At 40.8% G+C, this 24,781-nt stretch overlaps 1 protein-coding gene across 3 annotated transcripts in view; it reads left to right on the forward strand.

The window, feature by feature from the left end:
- The first annotated feature begins 329 nt into the window (after positions 1 to 329).
- Positions 330 to 24,781, forward strand: part of ADD3 (adducin 3) — a 105,544-nt gene continuing 81,092 nt past the window's right edge. For all 3 annotated transcript variants that reach the window (XM_063434358.1, XM_063434361.1, XM_063434360.1), the window contains exon 1: positions 330 to 399. The gene's annotated coding sequence lies outside the window, so the exon portion shown is untranslated. The remainder of the gene's footprint in view (positions 400 to 24,781) is intronic.

The raw sequence follows: 24,781 nt of genomic DNA on the forward strand, positions 1-24,781 counted from the left end.
CAGGCAGTAATGGTTAATGGTTTGATGTGTGTGTGAGGGAATGTGCAGGCAGGTATAGGGTTGGTTTGTACGGGGAGGCGGAGTTAGGCTGGGAGGGCGGGCTCTGCCGCTGTCAGTCAGTTCTTGGGTGGGCGGGTTCTCCCGGGGTCAGTCAGGGATGGGGGCGCGGCTTTCTATGAAGGACGTTCTAGGCGGGAAGTCTTTCCGATACTTTTATTTTAGGGCGGAGTTTAGCCTGCCAGTTCTAAGCTTTCCCTGCTAGGTTCGATATCGGGGCGTGGTTTCGCAGTTAGCTGGGCGGGGCTGATCTTAACTGTGTGTTCTGGGGCGGGGCCAGCTGTATTGTGATCAGTCATTGCTGGAGAGAGCTGAGGAGAGGACACGGCTGCAGCCTCCATGGTAATGGGATCCTGGGATGGCTGGGAGCTCGGGCTGCTGGGCGGGATATCCGGCGCTCTGTCCGCTGGGGGAAGGTTATTAGTTCTGGAAGCTGCTGTGCGATGTGTTAGTGGCTCAGTGTAGGAATGTGCTGATTAGCCCTCACAGTGTGCGCGAAGCATGGCTGCAAGGAGATAGTGTGCAGTGTGTGGGACAGTGCTGGGCATGCAGTGTGGGGGGGCTGTGCTGGGCATGCAGTGTGGGGGGGCTGTGCTGGGCATGCAGTGTGGGGGGGCTGTGCTGGGCATGCAGTGTGGGGGGGCTGTGCTGGGCATGCAGTGTGGGGGGGCTGTGCTGGGCATGCAGCGTGGGGGGCTGTGCTGGGCATGCAGCGTGGGAAGTGGGATACAGCGCTACGGAATTTGCTGGCGCTATATAAATAATAAAATAATAGTGCTGGGCGTGTAGTACGATGCTAGGTCTTCCTGGAGTTTGCACTGGGATGACAGACTGTGATGGAGGGTGCATTGCCAAAACTGAGATCCTGGAGAATAGTGTCTGCATTGAGGTTGTAGAGGAGGATGCAGTGCCAGCACTCGAAAGCTTGGTAACATGGAGGATGCAGTGCCTAGAGAGTCTGCATTGGAATGCCTGGTAATCCAAGTGGATGCAGTGCCAGTACTGGGATACCTGGTAATCCAGGAAGATGCAGTGCCTAGAGTCTGCATTGGAATGCCTGGTAATCCAAGTGGATGCAGTGCCAGCACTCGAAAGCTTGGTAACCTGGAGGATGCAGTGCCTAGAGAGTCTGCATTGGAATGCCTGGTAATCCAGGAGGATGCAGTGCCAGCACTCGAAAGCTTGGTAACCTGGGGGATGCAGTGCCTAGAGAGTCTGCATTGGAATGCCTGGTAATCCAAGTGGATGCAGTGCCAGCACTCGAAAGCTTGGTAACCTGGAGGATGCAGTGCCTAGAGAGTCTGCATTGGAATGCCTGGTAATCCAGGAGGATGCAGTGCCAGCACTCGAAAGCTTGGTAACCTGGAGGATGCAGTGCCTAGAGAGTCTGCATTGGAATGCCTGGTAATCCAGGAGGATGCAGTGCCAGCACTCGAAAGCTTGGTAACCTGGAGGATGCAGTGCCTAGAGAGTCTGCATTGGAATGCCTGGTAATCCAGGAGGATGCAGTGCCAGCACTCGAAAGCTTGGTAACCTGGAGGATGCAGTGCCTAGAGAGTCTGCATTGGAATGCCTGGTAATCCAGGAGGATGCAGTGCCAGCACTGGAATGCTTGCTTTAGAAATTGCAGTAATATTCGTTAGTCAGGGAGCAAACAGTGTGTAGGATGCTAGAATGCAGTAGATTTGGTTTTGCAGGGGTTTGATTGAATGCTTGGTAATCTTGGAGGTGGGATGCTTGACAGTCCTAGTGGTTGCAGATGGATGGCTGCTAGTGATGAATGTGGCATTATCATCTTTAAATGCTGTAGTGTATGCAGTGCTGGTTATTCCTGGAGGTTGCTGATGGATGGCTGCTAGTGATGAAGGTGGGATTATCTGCTTTAACGATTGTAGTGTATGTAGTGCAATGCTGGTTAGCCATGGAGGTCGCATTGTACAGTAGGTACCTCTGCTGGTTTTGTCCCAGTGAGCTGATAAAATGCTGCTTGGAATGGTTCAGCCCTTACATTGCCTGCAGTGGGAGAAACTCATACTAGTCATAACAGGGTCTATAGTGGTAAGCTTGTTGGCTCTGCTAGTGCCTGTCATGGTGTATGTTATTCCCAGAGCAATGGTTCTAAAACACTGGCTTTGGGACTAAAATAACTCTTCTATTCCTGTACTGTTTCAGAGTCCTGTTTATCAGACCCCTGGAAACTGCCCTAATCACTGCTGTAGCTGCAATGCTACTTAAGAACCCTGTATAACATTGGGAGCATCTGTTGTAGATTGGGTTGCCACGGCTAATGCCATGTATGTCATTATGTTCCTGTAAAAAGTGAAAAAAAAAAAAAAAAAATCTAATTTAAAAAGCATCCTATGAAATTCAGTCCTAGCCATGGGATGTCCAGCGCTGTCAGTGCCTCCAGTGATTTCCTAACCCTGGTAATGCCTGGCCACAGGAGTGCCTAAAGTGATTGCCAGTCTAGACCGTGCCCACCAGGGGATGCTTTATTGGTCTGGACAGTGTTTGCATTGGGGACAATTGAGTGTTCTGAAAGTGACCGTAGTGGTGTGATTGGGTCGCTGGCAGTGCCTGCATTTGAGAGAGGCATGCACTTGTTGGTCCTGATGCAGGTAGATGTGGGTGCTTCTCTGTGCTGGCAGTGAGCATGTGCTGCAGTAACTCCTGGGTATTGCAGTATCAGGGTAACCAATGCATTCATCATTCTAAGCTGCTGCCTGTTGCAAGTCACTGTTATACAGCGCTCAGTTGTGTTCTAGAGACCGCTGCCCTTATACACGCAGTAGGTTCATGTCCTCTCTGTCCTCGCAATGGCCATTAACTAATACTCCTGAACGTGGCCGCATTGCAAGGCTCTCTGATATTTGTATGCAGCATTTTCTGGAGGCTGTCCTGCAGCATCGCTAAGGAGGTGCTGAATCTTAAAGGGTTATTTGTTCAGGGGCGCATGTGACATTAAATAATAAAAGATACTGACCCTCTCAATGTGTTAGTCCATTGAGATTCCTGTGGCAGGCGGTTTTGATGGTGCTTATCTGACAGATTGGGTGTGCCATATACTGCTTATTGCTGCATGTCCTGTGACTGCATCACTGCGTGTGTTATTATATAGCTGCGTGTCTCCGTCCATGTAAAGGCTGATGGGGTCACTTGCCCCTCTCATGGCAATATTCCGAACATTGTCATGTTGATGATGTTTGTGCTATTGAGTTCTGTTGCCCTGTAGAGGTTATTTGAGCCTCTCGCGTTGATGTCATTGTTTGGATGCTGTGTGTTCTGTAAGGGATCATTCTGATTTTTAGTAGATTCAGCTGAAGGACTGTGATTTTTTTTTTTTCTTTTTTTAACAAAACCAGATGGGCCTAGCGAAAGCAGTACAGCTCTTACAGCAAAAGTCCAATATTAAAACACAGTGCATCTTTAACCATTTTAAAGCCAATTTAACTTGATACACAACTATTGGTGTTTGTTACTGGAATTCCAAAGTTATTTTGCTAGTTAATCTAAAGTGCATGAGGATTCATGATAAAATGCCACATCAATGCATTTTTCAGGAAGAAAAAGTCCAAATGATTTCCTTTCTGTGTGATACGTTTTATTTATTTATTTTTATTATTTATATTTTTAAAATAAAAACACCCACATTTTGGTGATGACTTTTATACTGTTATCTTTCAAATACTACCAAGTTATGAGCTATGCTAGCTATACAGAGATATTTGTGTGTGTGCACACCTTTAAATTATTTGTGGAATTTAAAAATGGTGACAGAAATGAGGCTAAGGGGTGTGTGTGTTTCTGATCGAGCATAGATTGTCCACAGATTTTCTAAAATCTTTACCTTTTGACCGTGTTGCATTGAATAACAATGCTCTTTGACTGATGGAATGACACATGCTGGGATGGTGTCTTTATTATGTAGAATAGAGAGCGACACTTTGATGTTACTTCCAGGATTCTAGATTGTTTTTGGAAGGTGTTGATTACTTTCGCTCACAGGGAGTTGTTTACTAAAGTGTAAAATTTAGGCCAAAATAATAAGCATGGGGTAAATAACTCTCCCTTTCCACTGTTTCCATTCCAACTATTTGTGCTTAAAATTTGAGTAATTTAGAATTTTTCCCAAAAACTTTTACACTTTCGGGAATAACTTTGATTTAAGCCATAACAGCAGTTTGGTTTTTTTTTCTGTTTTTTTTTTTCCTCCGTGTGAATGTAAGTCATGGTTGGGTACTCTAGTAAGTAAACATGTCATGAAGATTTATTTTCTGATCATATAATTAGAGTGTAAGCTCTCAGGACCACACTAGTGTTTCTGTAAGGTGGGTTAACCTTGTACTATCTTGTGTCCTTGTTTATTGTTTTAAAATGCTCACAATACATGCCGTACAGCTTTGTTGTATTAAGGCTACATTTCCGTTTGTATGTTGTCAAGCCAAATAACTGGAATAAGGTCCATTATCTAAGCTTTGGCATTGGTGGACATACTGTAAGTATGACAGCTATTCAAGAGTCTGTGTACTCACACAGCAGGGAGAGAGTCTTTTCGGTCAGTACAAGGCCTTGTGAGATTTGTATTGTGTGCACCGCCTGATAAGTTTAAGAGTATGTTTGATCCATACATTTGTTTTACTTAAAAAATGTATTGTATTGCACTTTTTGTACCTGTTACAATGATCTTTTTTTTTTTTTTTTCTCCTTGGCTGTAGAAACTGCAGCAGAATTACAATTGGTGTAGAATTAATTGTGGACGAATGGGTCAGGTTTTTGCCAGTATCCCGTATGGAGAGTACACTGTGTTACATGTGATTCCTCCTAATATCCTATGGTGGCCATAGCATCATTCTCCTGGTCTATGGTTACTCTTGAATAGAAATTGTTAGATACATTCCAAGCACATTTTTTATCATATACATTTAATAGTGATTTGGAATTGGATGACACTTTTTAAAAATACTAAAACCTACAAATTGTAGTCGATATTGGAATAAATAAATCAGCTTTGCCTGCAAGTAAAAGGGGGATATTTCATTTTGTTTTGGGCTTTAGCCTGCCCATATTGATAAGCTGACCATAAAAAGTATTTCACTGTGGAATGCAGAATTTATGTACTACGTTTAGATATCACATAAATAAACAGGAATCCTGCAGCAAATAAATGCAACATTCTGCTGGACATCACTTTTTATGTGATGCCCATCAACACAGTTATTGGTCTGTCCTGAAAAGCATTGTGACTGTGGCAAACTTGGTTATCGGAGGCACCTGCAACCTAATGTCTTGTTTTTTTCATTTGTATTTGTTTCCTATTTTTCATCATATTTATATACATTATTATTTGTGTTACACTTGTATTGAATATATATATATATATATATATATATATATATATATATATATATATATATATATATATATATATATATATATATATTTTTAAATGCTTGATTTACAGCCTTAAGTGGGACCGCTCTGTGCATGAATTTGTCCACCAAATTGGCATTAGCCAACCCTCAAGATCTTTCTCTAAGCTATTTCAGGTGGCAGATGTGGAGTTAAAACTCCATATATGCAGCGTTTCATAGTGAAAAGCTGCGTGTCCAGACTCCAGGCATGATGACCACTTCAAATCGCTGTGACTGAAGTGGAGTTGGAGCATTTCTTCAGATCTGTCATTTTTGTCTTGCATTTTGCAGTCTGGTTTTCCATTCATTATAATTTTATACCTAAACCCTTTCAATGTTTAAATATCAGTGACCATTTTTTTTTTATATATATTTTTTTTTATTATGGTCTTGAAATTAGCATGCCTGTGATTTTTATTAAGGGACATAAAGTTCCTAAAGGAGACTGAACACATTATCTATACTGTGTTTAATTTATTTTTGTACTATTTAATACTTGCATTACATTGAAGGTCACCTTATCACTTTTTCCTTTTTACAGTAGAGTTTTGTCTTTCACTGGTGTCAATAAAGTTTGCGTGGTAGGATTCATTGTAAAACTGAGCCAGCTGATTAGTGCACAATGCTTTTGATTTTTTTTTTCTGAACAGATTTGTCTTGATAAACCAATTCAATGGATTTAAAAGAATATAATGTAGTGAAGTATCTCTGAGAGAGGAGACGCAGAGATTATACTGTGGAGCCATTTTTATTTGACACAAAGGAGATTGTAAAGCACATGCGCAGCACACATATTGGACCTTTCCCATAGGAAAGGATTGAATCAATGCTTTCCTATGGAGATTGTAAAAGTGCAGGGAGCGTCTCTTAAACTGCCATGTTTTCAGCTGCAGGTTTAAAGGGACAGGAAACTGCATCCAGACCACTTCAATGAGATTTCATGTTCTTAGTGCCTGTAGTGTCTCTGTAAGTGATTCTTGATTTATGGACCCATTCATCTATTTTAAAGGGACACTACTGTCACCATAATACCTCTGTGTGACATGTCATGATTCCCTTTTATTCCAGAAGTTTGGTCCTTAAGGGGTTAAAGGACCACTATAGGCACCCAGACCACTTCAGCTTAATGAAGGGGTCTGGGTGCCAGGTCCATCTAGGATTAACCCTTTCTGCTGTAAACATATCAGTTTCAGAGAAACTGCTATGTTTACAGTAGGGTTAATCCAGCCTCTAGTGGCTGTCTCATTGACAGCCGCTAGAGGCGCTTCTCACTGTGATTTTCAGTGAGAAGATGCCATCCACTGATAAAATGACGTTTGAGTGGACTCTCTCAAAGACCTTCAGAAGCTCCCTATTCACAAACCTGCTTAAGAAAAATCCATAGCTTCCTTACACTGTATGTGAATAATACTTGTGTGGCAGGTAGGATATCGGCCCATTGAATAATACGTCATGCAGGATATGCTACGTTGCAGGGTAGCACTCTTCATTTGCTGACTATGTGTATGAATAATTGGTATCAGGGATACATGATGCGTCTGACACCACCTCTATGGCCATATCTACGTGTATCGGATCTCCTCAGTGCATTTTATACGGTAACAAACTAGTCTCTTCTCACTCTCATTGGTTAACAGATATTCAGTTCTTCCCAGATGCAATTATTCGTAATGATGGTTATCAGATGAAATGTGTAGAAGTGCAGTATGTGGAATCCAACTGTTAAAGGCAGAAATGATTTCATCAGAGGACCCCTGAAGGGGCTCTCTCTTAACTAATGCGTACACTTACCGCATCATATAAAGGCTACATGTATCAGGCAGCGCACCGTGTGTAGGTGACGTGTCTAGGACAACTTCAAGGATGCGACATCCTTTCATTGAATGCAAATCATCCTTCATTCCAAATTTTTATTCTGAATTTCATCTGGTTTCCATTTTGCAGTCCAGGGTATCTTTTAATAGTTTAAAGTCCTGCCAACTTTTACATCTGGGCATTGTTCTGCGATCAATTGGCTTGATAAAGACTTGAATAAATCAATGTATACGTTTTTTTGGAGCCAGTACTGTAGTTAATGTAGCTGCCTGATGGTGATCAGTGAAAGGCCAAGTGTGTTTTGGACCAAGCTTGTTTTCTGTCTGGGTTTCAGATTTTTACTAGTGCGTTGGAGAGGTGTGCTGATATAATGTTCTGTACATTTATTTATTTTTCTCAATTTTTGTTTTGCGGGATTCATGTGCTAATGAACTTAATGCTGAATTAACTGTCAACTCTCATGACTCAAAGTCAAAGCATGGCTCAGGATAGTGACCTTTACATGAACGCCTGGCTATTGAATTTCATTCTGCTCTGATGAGGTTTTGGTCTGGAATCGTTCTGAAATAAGTTTATAAACCTGGGTTTGATTGAAAGCAGACCCCCAGTCCCAAGCAAATCAGGAATTTGCAATAATCTTCTTTTTTTCAGTTTAATAAAGCATAATTGCTTTTGATAGGCCTGCGCTTGTCGCTGAGACAATTTGGCGACCCCCTCCAGATCTGCAATTATCGTAACCATCTTAATAAAGTGAATCAGAGGACGCATTCCAATTGACAATAGGAGATCCTATTTCTACAGGTCATTTTTTGGGGGCTTTATACGAGTAATTTGGGTGTGTCTTGACCTGCGTTTGCCAAGTCAGAAACACGAGCAGGACAATCTTATAAGAAATACACCTGTGATTAAAGGATCTTACTTTTAACAAGCTTGATTTTTCTAATTGCTCTTTGATCTCTGTTTTTGGCAAGAATGTTAAGTTGCAAATTGCGAAGATTATGTAATTTCGTGTGCATTGTGTCAGCTTGCTGTTTCATTACCCTGGGGAGCTAATCTTTTGACATGAGCCTTGCGTAATATTTATGAATCATTGTTGTTATTGGGGCAGAAGGGAAGGGGGGGGGGGGGAGGGGGTTAGCAAAAGGCTAGAGGGTTTATTTACTAAATAGCCAAATAGGTGGAAGCCTTATTTGAGTTTAGCCGATATTTAATTATTTGTAACTTGACTATGTTGGCCAATATTAATAAGGATGTTGTGATCAACAGCTGAGGGAATAAAATTTTTTAAGTCTTTGACAAAAACAAAATATGTTCTCATTGAGCTTGTGTACAAACGGATAAATATAAACGTAGTGTTGCACAGATGTAACATGCAGGCAGGGAGGGGAATGTAAAATCTTATATTTGAGTCTTGAGTGTTGGGGTGATTGTGGCGTTTTTTGTGAACATATATTATTTCTGGATTTTGAGGTTACAAGACTAGGGCTGCTCTGAAGTATGTAAACTTCAAATAAAGCAGGTAGGAAATCATTGATTAGTTGATTTGGCTCATGAACACACAAAGGTCTCAATAATAAGGTTCTTGCCATCACAATAAAGACATGGTAAGTGTCTATGGGACATAGTAGGTGGGATGCACTGATGTTGCAGAATTACAAAATTTAGGATAAAAAAAAAGCAGAGTTGGAGTTGTTTTCCAAAGTGACTATTTGGACACAAGTTAAGCAGTTTGGTTCTCATTTCACTACAATATTTAGTGTCAATGTGTATCTGACACACACACACACACACATAGTGGCACAGTGTGTGTATGTATCTGTGTCAATGTATGTATATGTGTTTGTATGTGCTGGTGTGTGTATCACATACAGTGACATATACACACACTTGCACCCACAGATATACACACACATTGACACATACACACAGTGTCATATACACAGCGGCACTGATATACACTGGCACGTAACCACACATACTGAGTTTTACACACACACACACACAGTGACACATACACAAACCTTGACACACAGATACACGCACTCACACACTCTTTACACATACAAACTGCTTAACAGACACACAATTTAAATTTATTTTTTTATTTTATTTTTTTTTTAAATTTCACCGCAGCCTCCCTACCTTTGTGAGTGCTGGCATTGAGTCTTTTTTTTTCCCGGGGGTCCAGTGGGGCGGCTGGCATGTGGGCGGCGAGGGAGCAGTGATCTTCCTGCTCAGTTCCCTCACGTGCCTCTTAGTGATGTCGGAGTAACGTCATATTCCGGCTCCGGCATCACTGCTGTGCCTGCCGCGGTAATTGAGGCGGGCGGCGAGGGAGCACTCTCCACTGCTCAGCTCCCTCCCTGCCCGTCTCCATTATCTTGGCTGCCATTTTGTTAACTGAAATGTTAGCGGGACCCCATTTGTGTTCTCGTGGAACAAGAATTGGAAAACGCTGGTCTAAACTAACACCATGTAATTTTTTTTTATTGAAAATGTTCTAATGCACTCAGACTTGCAGACTGAAAAATATCAGTGTTTTGATACACAGACTTGAGTATTCCGTGTGTCAAAACGTCTCCTAATGTGCCAGTTTGAATAATGCAATATAATTTATCACCTTTTTTTTGGGAGGGGGGGGCGGGTGTATGTTTTTTGCAGCTCCTACAACTATACAGAAAATTAATGCGCACAGCTACTTCTTCTGATCCTTGCAGGCAACGTGGGAGCCCCTTAACCTAGCAGCCTGGATGAAAGTATGCAGCTTCACTAATTGATTTGAGTCCGTGGGAAACGGCAGCATTTTGCCCTAACAGTGTCAGAACTCCTTGCTATCTCCACGTTGTCTAATTTTAGCTGCCTTCTGGCTGCTGCACTGAACCTGTCTCTGACATGTTAAAAGCTGACGTTACATACTGTGCACACTGCTGACATTAACCATTTTCTTGCTTAGCCGCATAATATCCTTGGCTTTTTCTTGAGATTGTTTTTTTGGGGAGATGGGGGGGGGATGGAGATAGACGTCTGTATTATCAATGGCAATGCAATATTCCTAGCTTCGTCCAAATTCGTGTTTTCCCTACTTCTCTGTTGAGAGAAACAATGAGAGCTGTTTGGACAATTTATTTTTTTATTTTTTAACAGTGTTTATATATCGTGTAATTTTTTACAGATGTTAGAAGCCGTATTTCAAAATCAACAATTAAATGGCACGCCTAAAGATGTTGGTTATGAGCTTTGTGAAATATTTCTTTTCTAATGGTTACTGCACTGAATTTCATGTATAGTTACAGGTTAAACAATAAAATAACTGAATTGCGTACACTTAAATCTCTGCTGACCAGCGGTTTATGGGACCAGTGCTAGAAAAGCGACGGACAAACCATAGAATATACAGTATTTAACAATAGATTCACTATATTTGTGTTGATTTTTTCTTTTTTTTTTTTTTCTTAACACGCAATTGTTCAATACATCACAAACTAGTGGCTATCTGGGGACAAAAAGAAACTCTTTAAGGACAACGCAGCATAATACTCCATTTTCACACAACTGTTAATACTGTGGAAAGGATTTCACGAATGCATTGCATAATAACCAGATTAGTAAGCAAGACCTTTTGAAATCAGACTGTTTGCGTTTTATTTTTAAGAACCATTATAAATTGTGCACATGAATGCAAAGTGAAACAACACTTTTATTTTCCTTTAAAAGATAAATAGGTGTCTGATTCATTTATATACAGAACCCTCTTCTTTCAGTGGGACTTTCCTATTCAAAAGTCTCCAATAACTCCCAGTTTAAGCATGGCTAAATTGTCTGTAAACATGTTCGCTAGTTTTTTTGTTTTTTTTTTTATTAGAAAAAACTTTCCAACATTAGAATGCTATGGGCCCTCTGTGATGAATCATTTTCTGTAAGCATGCAAACCATAAAGTGAAGTTGAACAAACAATTTATATTTTAAAATCTGTGCTGACCTTGGATCCTTGACAAGCGGAACAGTAATTTACCCTGGGGACTTGTCCGTCCGTATTGAGATGTCATATTGCTCAACGGTTTTATGTGTATACTGTGTTGTAAATGTGTTGTCTCTACCAATATTGTTTTGTAAACTGTTGATTAAATCTATTTTAATCCCATAGCATGTTTACTCTTTGTTTTTTGATGCCAAACTGTCCAGAGAGGTTTGTCACTGTAGAATATATAAGCTGTTAACGAACGTATTCATATAGGAAAAGATGCAAGCACTGAGCTATGGATTATTGGCTGAAGACTTCCTGTAGTGAGAGTTAAAGGACCACTATAGGCACCCAGACCACTTCAGATTAAAGAGAAACTCCAGTGCCAGGAAAACAATCCGTGAAATCCCCTTCAGTCACTTACCTGAGGCAGCAGCGATGTCCCTCGTCGCTGCCGCCTCCGCGCTGCTCCTCCCTGTGATTCCATCAGCCGGTGGGCGAGACTGATCCCGCCCACCGGCCGAGGAGACCTAATGCGCATGCGCGGCAATGCCGCGCATGTGCATTAGCGCTCCCCATAGGAAAGCATTGAAAAAAGATTTTCAATGCTTTCCTATGGGGATTTGAGCGACGCTGGAGGTCCTCACACAGCGTGAGGACGTCCAGCAACGCTCTAGCAAATCCTTGCTATAATCCAGGAAGTGACCTCTATTGCCTATCTAGTAGACAGCCACTAGAAGTGGAGTTAACCCTGCAAGGTAATTATTGCAGTTTATTTAAAAAACTGCAATAATTACACTTGCAGGGTTAGGAGTAGTGGGAGTTTGCACCCAGACCACTCCAATGAGCAGAAGTGGTCTGGGTGCCTGGAGTGTCCCTTTAATGAAGTGGTCTGGGTGCCAGGTCCATCTAGGGTTAACCCTGCCTGCTGTAAACATAGCCGTTTCAAAGAAACGGCTATGTTTACATATGGGTTAATCCAGCCTCTAGTGGCTGTCTCATTGACAGCTGCTAGAGGCGCTTCTGCTCTTCTCACTGTGATTTTCACAGTGAGAAGACGCCAGCATCTGTAGGAAAACATTGAGAATGCTTTCCCATGGACTGACTGCGCACACGGCTCTTGCCGTGCGTGCGTATTCAGCTGATGACGTCGGAAGGAGGAGTAGAGTCCCCAGCGCAAAGGGAGCCCGGCGGTGGAGAAAGGGAAGATTTTAAACCCATTCAGCCTGGCGAGTGGGGGGGACCTATTAACACTATAGTGCCAGGAAAACAAGTTTGTTTTCCTGGCACTATAGTGGTCCTTTAAAGGAACACTAAAGTGTTAGGAATACAAACCTATAGTGCCTTACTTATTATTTAGCCCATATTGGCTAAAATCTTTTAACTTGCATTTTTGTTTCCATTGCCGAGACACATCTGTGCTGCTCCACTCTCCGCCTCCTGTGATGTCATTGTGGAGGGGTTCGGTGGCTGTCCAATCAAATACTTGTTTTTTGTTTTTTTTTAACATGTTTAAATCGGGAGTAGAATTCTATATTGTTGGGTATACATGTTTGTATTCCTAACGCTATAGTGTTTCTTTCAAATTGTATATGACTCCTTCATTCATTGGTTGGATAAATGATGTGGTGTTTAGGTGAAAGGTAAAACACTTCTACAGTTATGCATTTCTGAAGGGTGTTGGGATTCCCAGGATAGCCGTAGGGCATTATTAAGCACCAACAATGCTTTAAGTTCAAGGTTGTTTTCCAAATAATACCTCTTCACTGCTGGGGGAAAATGTGAAACAAATCTAGTTCAGTTGTTACTCTAGCTTTCCTGGTTGGTTTCCATTTCGTGAGTATACTTTTAGTAGACACTCTCCCAGAGTTCTCAGCTAACTTATTTACTAACTTATGGCAGCTACGCCACAGCTTCTATTGGTTAATATACAGTCTAGTTGTGTTTTGCCATTAGCAGAGATTCACACAGTACATGTGCAGTCCTCTGCTCTCTGTGATTAAAAGAGAGCCGCCACTCTTATGTGTGCGAAATGTATCCTGCGTGTACAGCATGGACAATCAATATAAGGAAAACCAAAATGAAGTGTTCCAGCTGTGTTATATCGGCACCAATTTTTGCAAAGCCTGTAATTGGACTGTTTTGCTGACTTAGAGCACATGTGCACAAGGGGGCAAAGGGTTTTATTATATAAAAAAAAGTGACTGAGGCAGGCAAGAGGGAGCACCCACAGGGAGGGTGGGAGGGGAGTTACCTTCCCTTGCAGCTCTGCTTGCAAAGTTAACCTTTTTACACCTGTTGGCATGCAGTGCGCGTTGACAAGACATCATTTATAAACAGAGTTCTGGGGTGCCGATGTCACATATGCTTGGGGTGCAACTAGCCCCCAGCACACAATAATAAAATATCTCGGTATAGGCAGTGTTTAAAGCTGAAGCACTGCGCATACTGACTCCTACCACCATAACCACTTAAAATCACTGAAATGGTTGGAGTAACACATTAAGGATTGTGATGGAAGCTCTGTATTGGCCACGTCTTTTTTTTTTTTTTTTTTTTTTTTTGCTGGTCAGCCGCAAATACCCACATATCGTATTTAAAACTTTGAAATACATACATGGTTTTCTATAGTTTGGTTTCCAGGTGATGCTAGACATAATGTCCAAAAAAGTTTGCAAAGGATGTTATTAACAGAGTGGGCTCCAGTATCTTCTAATGCAAAAGAAATATGTTTAGGTGTCATACTTGCTCTTGTTTGTGTCCCAGGATTGGTTTGGGCTCACGCTCAGCTGTTATATGCTGGAGGTTTAGGTCAGTTTAAACCGTTAGAGATAGGCCACTTATCAAAAGACGCCACGTGTGACCTTATGTGCCAAGATCTTCTCTGCTTATTTTCATTTTTTCCTACTTGGCAATGAGTTCACAGGTCCTGTTGGATATGTTATCATTTTATAAATGTGTTACTCTGGCAGCTAGTAGGTTGGATTATGTTCTCTGTTAAATGCAACAGCTTTTTCATGCCTAACACTGCAACCGGGCATAAAGACGGCAAATGACTATAAAATAATGTGGGAGCATGTCTTGCTTCATGATTGCAAATGTGAAATACTGTATGCATGTTTGATTTGTCTGCAACTGAGAACAAACCTTATGTTATAAGGGATAGGCCCAGTGAGAGAGATTTGTAAATTCAAAACCACTACATTTAAAATAATATTTCTATGCAATGAACCTGGCTACAGTATAACAAAACCTATTGCTTAGTTATTGATGAATGTTTGTGTATGTGTTTGGTGTAACGTCTTTTAACGTTTTATATTTGTCTCAAAAATTGTTGGAAGAAAACTAGAGCCAACCATGCCCAATGTATAGAATACAGTGTTACTGTATGGGTGTCTATTGTTTTTAGTGGTTTTGTTTTTAATAGTTTTGCTCTATACGCCCACCCGGGCCGCCACCAGAAATTTTGCCCCATGACAAAGCACAAGGTCTGGGCTCTCCCTAGCCCCCCCCCCCCTGCCCCACTCCTACCTAGTCCGCTGACAATGATGCAGGACTGAATGTGGTGTGTATAGTGGAAGTGAATTAGAATGTGTGTAATGGATGTAGTGTTTGTGTGTATTCGATACTGTTTGTGCATTGAATGTAGAGTGTGTTTGTGTAGCGGATGCAGTGTGTATAGTGAACATAGTGTGTTTGATTAGTGGATGTAGTGTGTGTAGAGATGATCGTTATATATATGTGCAGAGAGGGAATGTGGGGCCCACACATCACTACTTATTATCGAGGTGTGTATATATATATATATATATATATATATAATCTCAATATTTTGTTTTGAGAGAGCTGTAGTTTAGATGTTTGCATTCTACTGAAGAAAGCTGATGATTGAACTTAAGCTCCAATAAAGAACTGCTTATGTGATCTCCGCTGTATCGTAGAATGTGAAGCATCATCAATGGCTTTAAGTGTTAAGGGTTTGTTTTTTGTAAGATATTGAATTGTTCTTGTTTATTGCATTACAGAGCTAATAACTATGTATGGGTTCTTTCCAGCCTGAAGTGGCACAGTAATGGGTGCTTTTTTGTTTTGTGTTTTTGTTTACTCCCATTTTGTAAGTTCCAAATCTTACCTCCTACATGTTTGTGCCTCTCTGATGTTGCCAGTGGATGTCATCATAGTTTCTTAAAATTGACAAAGCCACAACGGAAGTACTCTTCTTCCCTGCACCCTCCCCTTTTTACCTACCATTCCAAATGCCACTCTCCATTTTCCCTTCACGATAGAGGTCATTTTGGACTCTTCATTACTCTTTGGGAAAACAGTCACTCTTGATTTTACCTATTTAATCAGGAAATCTACAAATACTGACCTTCTGCACAACTCCATATTTACTCCCTCATCTTCACCAAGCTCAATTATTGTAACTCCCTTTTACTTAGTCTACCACACACTACATTATTTCGCTTCAACAAATTAAAAGTGCTGTTGCCCGCATACTTCTGAAGAGGCCCTGTTCTTCTCTTGCCTGACCCCCTTCTTCAAAAGCTCCGGTACGCCTGCGTTTTCGCTTCAAATGTCGTGTTCATATTCCTCCATAAGCTTGTTCTGCCGTACCTCTAATCAACTATAGTCCAAAGAATCCTCTTTTCTCCCTCAACTCCACCTCTTAACCAATCTGCCACCTCATTCATCTTTCCGCTAACTTCTAAAGGCACACTTCTTCACTGAAGCCTTCACCATCTCTTCCTAACCCAATGCCTTACTTGCCACTCACTGCTCAATGTATCTGACCGTATCACATTCTCATTATTCTTTGATCCCCAGTAGTGTGCCCAGTGCCAAGGCTTCTTTCTGTCCTCCCCCCGCCACCCTCCCAATACAACTCTTCAAAGAAGCCTGGGCAACAGCCACACAGCTGGGGATCAGAATAATGCTGTGCTGGATTAAGGAATGTTAAACTTAAATTTAAAACATTCTGAGCGTTTTTGTAGAGGGCGTAGATATAGTATAATGACAAGAGGGCACTATTCTATTAACTATGAAAAGGGTTGGTGAACCTCCTTTAATAATACTAGTATGTAACAGTAGGTTTCTTTGTGGAGTCGGTGCTGTTTCATGGTTTACCATAGACCTTGCTTAGAGTTTAGTACCTTCTCAGCTTTTTTTGGTCCCACACAGTGTGGTTAGTTGGTCATATATCCCAGCTTCCAAACCAATTGGGAAATAAATTGCAGAAATAACTACGGAAAACTATACAGCAATGTTTGTCTTTTGAGATGTTTTCAGAAAATGTTAATTTGAATTTCCATCGTCTCTTGGTCAGTAAAACCTTTTACCGAGTGCAAAGGTGCATCTTCAGGAGATCAATAGAGCGTAATGCATTTGTAATGATTTTTCCCTTATTGACGACATCTGACACCCTTCAAGTACGGGAGTGCTAGGCTTGCATCTCCAAGGATTTTCACTTTAAATTCTATTTACCTTGTTCTTTAACATGTTTACACTGGGCTAGGAAACTGTGCGTAAGGCTCTCATTGACTTTGATAGATGGAGAGCTGTATTTAAAAGAAGTGATGAGCGTCCTGCATATTATACCTATCTAAGGGAAATTGTTCATCTAGATTTTCTGCTTGAAAGTAATGAAAGATTTGAACAAAATAGAACATGTGTATATATACCGTAAAGAGATTGTGGTTTGTTCAGAAAAGGTTTATATTTGCCTGCTGCACACACTTTCTCAGTATACATATAAGTAGGGAAAAAAATAATAAATATGTTAACATTGTCCCCTTCTTCATATCCATTTCTGGAATAACCATGTATTCCGAGTGATTTGTACAATGTTACATAATTCCTTGTGTGCACTCTCGTCTTACAAAAAATGCTAAATTACAATAAAAACATACAGAAGTCGTTGTTTCAATAAATTGTAATTCAAGTTGGCAATGCTCACAAACACAAAATGGAGAAATAAAGTAAAAAGAGTGCAGGTTAGGAGTCCGGATACAAGTCAAGGGCTCATGAGCTGCACCACTGTAACCACCAAATAGGGAGCTCCAATGAGGGGGTAACCCTCCAAAATATGTAGGAAATAGGAGTAGGTTATGTATAGAGTCCCACAAGGGGGAAACTAACATCAGGAGAGCTCCACTGTATAAGAAATGAGGAAGGGGGGCCCTACCTTTAATCAATCTAAGGATAAAAAGGGATATGCAAACAAAAAGGGAGATCTACTAAACGGTGCCCAGGGGTTCAATTGTCTGGAGTACTAACTAGCATCTAAGTTCCAGTTCCCCGAGTTTCCGACTGACAGGAAGGTAGTGTAAACGAAGTTAGGGAGAGAGAAAAGGCACGGGGTCCCCAGAGAACAAGGGACCAGGTAATCTGGTCTAAACGCAGATGAAAAACCTCACACAAAAAATAAATACATCTCTCAATTCACCCTAAGAGTTACCTCGACACCGTGGTCTAACCGCTAGTGTCTACCTGAACCAACTCTCCCCACTAAAGTTATAAATAAACACCTAAAAATCAATAACCACAGTGGTAACAAAAATAGAAAAGTTCAGAGATTAAAAAAAAAAGCGAAACACTACTCCTATTTCTCACATGGTCTTTGATATTTTATCTAGAGGTTGTGGGCATGTGCACCAAGGTATTTAAATCAATCGCGTCTGAGACCCAGATTTTGCTTGTCTGATTTGATTTTATTTTTGTAGAAATTGTAAAAATCTGGTTTGTGAGATCACACGGTTGGTTTGGACTATCAAGTACTGTGTAGAGAACTTGTTGGATGTTCTAAAAATCTGATGAATTACTAAATGTATAATGAATCCTGCAAATATATGCACAATTTGCTGTAAGTGAAGACTAAGATGCTTTTTACACTAACTGGTGCCAAATTGTTTACTACATTATGTTCCTTCCTGTTGGCTAATCTCCTGTTTTTACCGGCTTTACTACATTCAATGATTTTAGCAGGTAACTAATACTGACCCAACTCTTCTAAACTTGGGAAATATTTCTTACTAAATAAAAGTTTCTAGAGTAAATGATCTTTTAAAATCCTTCTTAACAACATTCCCTCATCAATAAACTACATGTTTGTGATAATGTAGGCCCATTAATTTGTGTATTACTTGCACATTCTGTCTTCTCATATCATACCTCCCAAGTGTCCCTTTTTAGGAGGGGACAGTCCCTATTTTGAGTTCAAATTCCTCTGTCTCTTTTCTACAATCTCTATATTGCTGGAACAAAGCACCACAGGACGTGGGGTGGGCGCAAGGGGCGTTTCCTGTCTGCAAATTTTATTTTGCTCAAAATCACATTTGCAAGCCCACAAATCTGTAGTGACTCCCCAGGGGTGCGGCTGTAGGTGGTGGAGTTACAACTCCAGCAGCAGAGGGGTTAAACTCTTCTGGAATTCCATAGTAAAAAAAATCTGCCCTTGCAGACTTCAAGGACCATAACCACTTCAAATCAGTGGATGGAGTAACCATTTAAATCTAGTCTGTTACTAATTGAAGAGCATTTTGCATGGTTTCCAACTTTTGTCAGGTATCATGGCTTTATTCCAATTTAAAAATTCTGTTTGTCCAGGGAAAAAAATGAAGAGCCTTTTCATGCACTGGGAGGGAGTGTGGGGAGCCCTTATGACATGCACATAATCGGTCTTTTGCATATGTCATGAATCAATAACCTTACACCACCCAAAAAGACACACACCAGATTTAAAATGGATAAAATATCACAGCTTTCATAAATTATACAATTGAATATATAAATAACAAAATGGGTCATTGCCAAACATTCCCAATTTTAACATAGACACATAAATTCACCCCTACTTTTAACACTACTAGACCCACTGACAATGACCCGTAGCATAAAATAACAATAATCAATATAACAAATTATGAATAACACGACAGCCACAACAGGCATCATACTCAAAGTGATTTAACGTTGTATGGGGTATACCGAGATAGCCCTACACACCCAGGTTGAAGGCCTCCTAGGGGTTCCAACCTACCAATTAACAAATTCAACCATGTTCAACCCAGCTACCAATCCTACCTACCCCCCAATTTCTGACCCAGCCCCCGCCACCTTGATCAAATGGGATGTAACTCAATAACAAAGTAAGGCAGGGATGGCAGGGAAACAAAAGTTAAGTCTGGCTAATTAAAATTGCCCCTAATCTAAAATGTTGGTTATTAAAGGGACTCTCCAGTTCCAGGAAAACAAACAGTTTTCCTGGCACTGCAGGTCCCCTTTCCCTTCCACCCTCCATCCCAAGTTGCTGAAGGGGTTAAAACCCCCTTCAGTGACTTACCTGTATCCAGCGCCGATGTCTCTCAGCGCTGGGTCAGGGTCCGGCGGCGGGGGGGACCTATTGCGCATGCGTGGCCGCCGGCAGGGGGGAGACCTAATGCGCATGCGCATTAGACCTCCCCATAGGAAAGGAAATGCTTTCCTCACATAGCGCGAGTACGTCCAGCGACGCTATAGCACACTTTTCGTGTGCTATAATCACAGAAGTGCCATCTAGTTGCTGTCTAGTAGAGGAGTTAACCCTGCAAGGTAAATATTGCAGTTTATGAAAACTGCAATAATTACACTTGCAGGGTTAAGGGTAGTGGGAGTTGGCACCCAGACCACTCACATAGGCAGAAGTGGTCTGGATGCCTGGAGTGTCCCTTTAATATCCAATGTCAAATTAAACTCTGCCCCACAGACAACTAACCCACCACATTATGCCTGCCTCCTAGCTCTGTGGAGGCCCATTCCCTTAGCTTTGCTGGTCCCTGTGAGACAGGAAGTTAATTGTGGTTTAGATTTGGTTTGCTAGAAGGTCCAGGGGCAAACTAAATCTTTATAAGTGTGGAATTTTAAATTTATATATATATATTTTAAAGTTCCGTACACTCGAGATGCTGATATTTTTCTACCCTTAAGAGCTTACAATTAACGCCTTGTTATAAAGCAAAGATAAGGTTACAATTCACTAGTTGCCAAGAAAGGGGATTTTAAACCGGTCTAACTTGTTTTGAAAGAAGTGACTACATCCTCTGAAAGGTAAAGTAATATTTAAATGGGACCAGCATTTGTCTACACAGTGAGAGCAGTAAAGGCTAAATTATTATTTTTAAATAAAAATAATTTTTATATTCACTGCAGATGTTTGCAAACGCGTTCCCCATGATCCTCAGCCACCCTACAGGCTGGCTGCAATGCCAAAGATTACTTGTCTCTTACGAGTTGCAGGTCGTTTTGGTTTCGGCTGCGGAGCGGTTAAATTGCTGTAGGAAATAAACATATCATTATATTCTGTGTTGGTAAGCATATTATCCAAATAACAGCCAGATGTTCGTGAGCAGAAAGTTCCTGGCAAAGGCTGATTACTAAGGGGTTTCGTCATATTGATTTGTTCAGAATTGTTTCTTTAGGAGATCTTTTTATGATGCATTCTCGGGTCCAGTTTGTGGAAAGCACCATTTAACGGGTACGTACTTGGTTTCTGGGGGTAAATATGCTTTGGCTGCTTTTATCATCTATAGATTTTTAATATATTCTGTAGGGCTGCAATGGTCTGAATATGGAAGTGATTTATTTTTCTTGCGAGCAGTTTAAATCTATTGTGAGTATACGGAGGACGAATCCTTAAACACGACTGATACATGCCACCCCTGTATCACTCATCAGGTTCTCCTGCAATCTGAAGAGCCACCGCCACAATAGGTACAAATAAATGGACCAGGCACTCAGGGGTTAATATAGGCACTTCTATTACTTGCCCCAGTAACGTTCCTCCTCCTTTTTGTTTTGGTGTCTATGGGTTTTTTGGTTTTTTTTTTCATCCCAGCCATTGCATTAGTGCAGAAATGGCTGAGATGTGCTTTTGTGCTCCTGATCACGGCTTGGCAAAGCCATGAGTGTCTGGGCTGAGGATTGCAAGGAGATGAGAAGCTGTCATGGGCCCTGTTGTGGTTGTTCTTGAGGTCAGAGGCTGTACTGTGGCCGGGTTGGTATACCAGAATTCCAAATATTGATTTAAATGTTTTTTTGTTTTTGTTTTTTTGTTGTTCAATCACTTAGCATTTTGTTAATTGGTAATAAACTGTTAACATATGTATTTCTGAAAGCATGCTCACATTTCTTGCATTTAAAATTTTAAAATTTGTATTTATTTATTTTGAAAGACCTGCCTAAGGTTTTTGCACACTAGAATGTATATGGAATGTATATTCTAATTGGTGCTAACCTGGTAATGTATCAGGCAGTGGGGAACTACCTTTGAGGAGTGAAGAAGCTTTAGGTGTGTTAAGCGGATCTTTATATTTTGCAAAGAACCCGAAACTGAAAACTCCAATGTAGTTCCAATAGCCGCTTGGTGCAGAGGAGTAGAGTTAAACATGCCTCAGGCTGTCCCTCGTTGCCTACTCTAGCGTGAGAGTACAACGCTTGGGTCTATGGAGGATCCAGTGAGACCCTCCATAGACAGAGCCTGAATCTCACAGCCATCATTTGTGACAAATTGGACAAAAGCTGCCGGCGGAACTCTGCCTTTTGTCAACTTCAGGCATTTCCATAAAACAAAGTAGTCCCTACTTTGTCTTCTTCTATAATCTTTGGGTTGCGTGCTGGAATTTCATTGAAACTCATACCGGATGTGAGGATTACTGGTATTTGAGGGCTGTGGGAATTATTGGTGGTTGAGGGGTGCTAGTATTTTAAGAGTTTGATGTACCTGGAGGAGTTGTAGGACAGTGGTGGCACCTATGTTTTAGCATGTTGACCTCAGAAAGTTTGGCGTTAATACAGGTAAATGTTGTATAGATAATTGCACGGATGTAGTTTATGCTGGAATAACATGAAGGCCGGTTAATGGCCTCTCCTTATTGTAATGGGATATAAGTGCCTAATGATTATTCTGGAATTTGATTAGTTTTTCCACTCACACCCTTCTACCTCTTAACCCAGGAAGCCATTTGGCATTTTCGAGAACGCAGCATTTCAAGGTTACACAGAGGCACTTAGCCCTGAAACACTTTCTGTACTTTAAAAGCTTTTCTCTCTGTTCTAAAAGCCTTAATAGAAGATTATAAAAACACACATAAATTACACAAAATATAGACTTGATACAATCTCCAAATATGAAGGCTCACAGGCTGCCCATTCATATATCCAAACACATTTCACATAAGTTCTTCTTCCTCTTTCTGTTCCGCCCTTTATAAAGGAAAGCTGTCATGTGTTTGATATGAATGTTTTTAAGGCCAGATCATAAAATCTGAATCGCGATTGGTGTTCATTTTATTAAGCAACTTCAGTCGCATTTAGAATTGTCGAAGATCATCATTTTAAAGTTGCAAAGTAACTTTTCCCGTAATCCTCAGGTTCTCAAGTCCTGCATTTCCTCAAGTTGGCATTATAAACGGTTAAAAACTTACTTAGACTCGGTACACAAGTCCTGTTTGTCTAGAGTGACAGCAGCTGAAAAGTTGTCAGTCCTGTTTGTCCTCCAGGCTAATGACTGTACAATCTGATGGATGCGTAGCTCCCTGTGACAGATCAGGAAATTCAGTGATCTCCTACAAGTCCCAATACCTACAGCTGGTTCTCTCTGCCGTCTGTGTGTGTGTGTATAAACATGAATTATGCATAATTTTATGGGGTCAATGGATGAATCTAAATGCAGAAAGAAAAGTCCTGCGCTCAACTCCCATCACTACTGGGCGGCTGCAATGACTACAGTACACATCAGCCCCAAATTATAGTAAAAACCAAAGAAAAACTACTTGCCTGTTCTCTCTCCTTTATCCCTATGTATTTTTAAAACACTTTTTTTTTACTATAATTATAAGTTTTTTGTTTATTTTGGTTTGTATATTTGCTTAAAAGTGTTTGTCAAGTAATGCATGTCCCTTTAAACAAGGGGATTGCAGTTTGCAGATATAAGGTTAAAATAACCAAACTGGCAAAACAGGTTGACTGGAAGAATTATTCCAATCCTGTGTTTTGTTTTTTTTTTGGTTTTTTTTAGGACTATTTTGAATAATAAGGGTTAAATAAAATTTCCTTTCTGGTATAGGTTGGGAGCGAAACAGGTGTTTCCACCAGGCACGTTAGGGGAAGTAAAATATTTACTATCTCAAAGCAGGAACTTGGTGCAAGATATTGTCATCTTTGATGGATCTTTGTGCGGAAGGAAGTGAGTAGACCTCGATTACAGAATTCCCGCTCGGTCAGCCAGCTGGCAAGGGCAGAATGGACGCTTTGTAGGGGAAACTGTCTTTTAAATTTTCCTCCTCTACTTGTAGTAAGCACCTGATTGCCATTTCCTCTTGTTTTCCTCTTGTTTTCTGATGTGCTGTGTTTGGTGGTTTTTGTATTTTGAAAGATTCCTGAATACGCCTCCCTTGGAAGATTGTGTGTGTTGTCTTGGCTCCATGCAGGATTAAACACTTTCATTGTGCCTCTCGTTGGCTAATGCACTTCTCGGAAAAAGATGTTTGGGTCATTCTACACCACTGATTATTTATTTTCCAAGAACAATTATTCTCCTCACATAGTCAGGCTACATTTTAAATAAGTTTTCAAATAGATTTAACTTTTGTTACATTTAAAAACAGATATTTGACAAAACAGAATTTATTAAGTGTTGTTATATGCCTGTTATTTTTGGAGGTAAAATCAGATCCTAGTAGATAACTTAAATGAACACTATAAGGTCAGGAACACTAACATGTATTCCTGACCCTAAAGTGCTAAAAAAAAAACACTACCCCCCCCCCCGTCTCCCTAAATATAGTACAATCTTACTTGTATTCAACTCTGCAGCTGCTACCTCTGCCCCTGATCTGCCTGATTGGCTGACATCATAAGAAGTGATTTTCTGTGAGCCATCCACAATGCCTTCCCATAGGATTGGCTGTGACTGTCAAGGAGGCAGATCAGGGGCAGAGCCAGCACAAGTCAAACACATCTCAGGCCAATCGGCATCCCCTCATAGAGATGCATTGAATCAATGCATCTCTATGAGGAAAGTTCATTGTCAGAGGGTGGAGACACTGAATAGCAGGGCTCCACATTGTGCAGCACTTCCCCTGCAAGCACCTCTAGTAGCCATCTGAGGAGTGGTCACTGGAGGTATCCCTAGGCTGTAATGTAAACACTGTATTTTCTCTGAAAAGACAGTATTTACATTAAAAAAAAGCCTGGCGGGAATGAGTCTACTCACCAGAACAAATACAATAAGCTGTAGTTCTGGTGGCTATAGTGTCCCTTTAATAATAGCTATTAGTTTCATTTAATTTTCTCAACTGTGTTTTTTTTTTTTTTTCTTATTTCATTTTATTTGGATTTGCATTAGTTCGAATGCTACCCTACAAACCAAATTACATATGAGCCATAATTCCATTCTCAGGACCCACGGCATGATCACAGAAAAGTGCCTGGATCTCATGATTGCACAGCATTATGGGAATGTGGCTGTACTTAAAGTGCCATGCATGTGGTTTGCTGTGAA

Source organism: Pelobates fuscus, chromosome 10 (genome assembly GCF_036172605.1).
Source record: "Pelobates fuscus isolate aPelFus1 chromosome 10, aPelFus1.pri, whole genome shotgun sequence".
Lineage (NCBI taxonomy): Eukaryota > Metazoa > Chordata > Amphibia > Anura > Pelobatidae > Pelobates > Pelobates fuscus.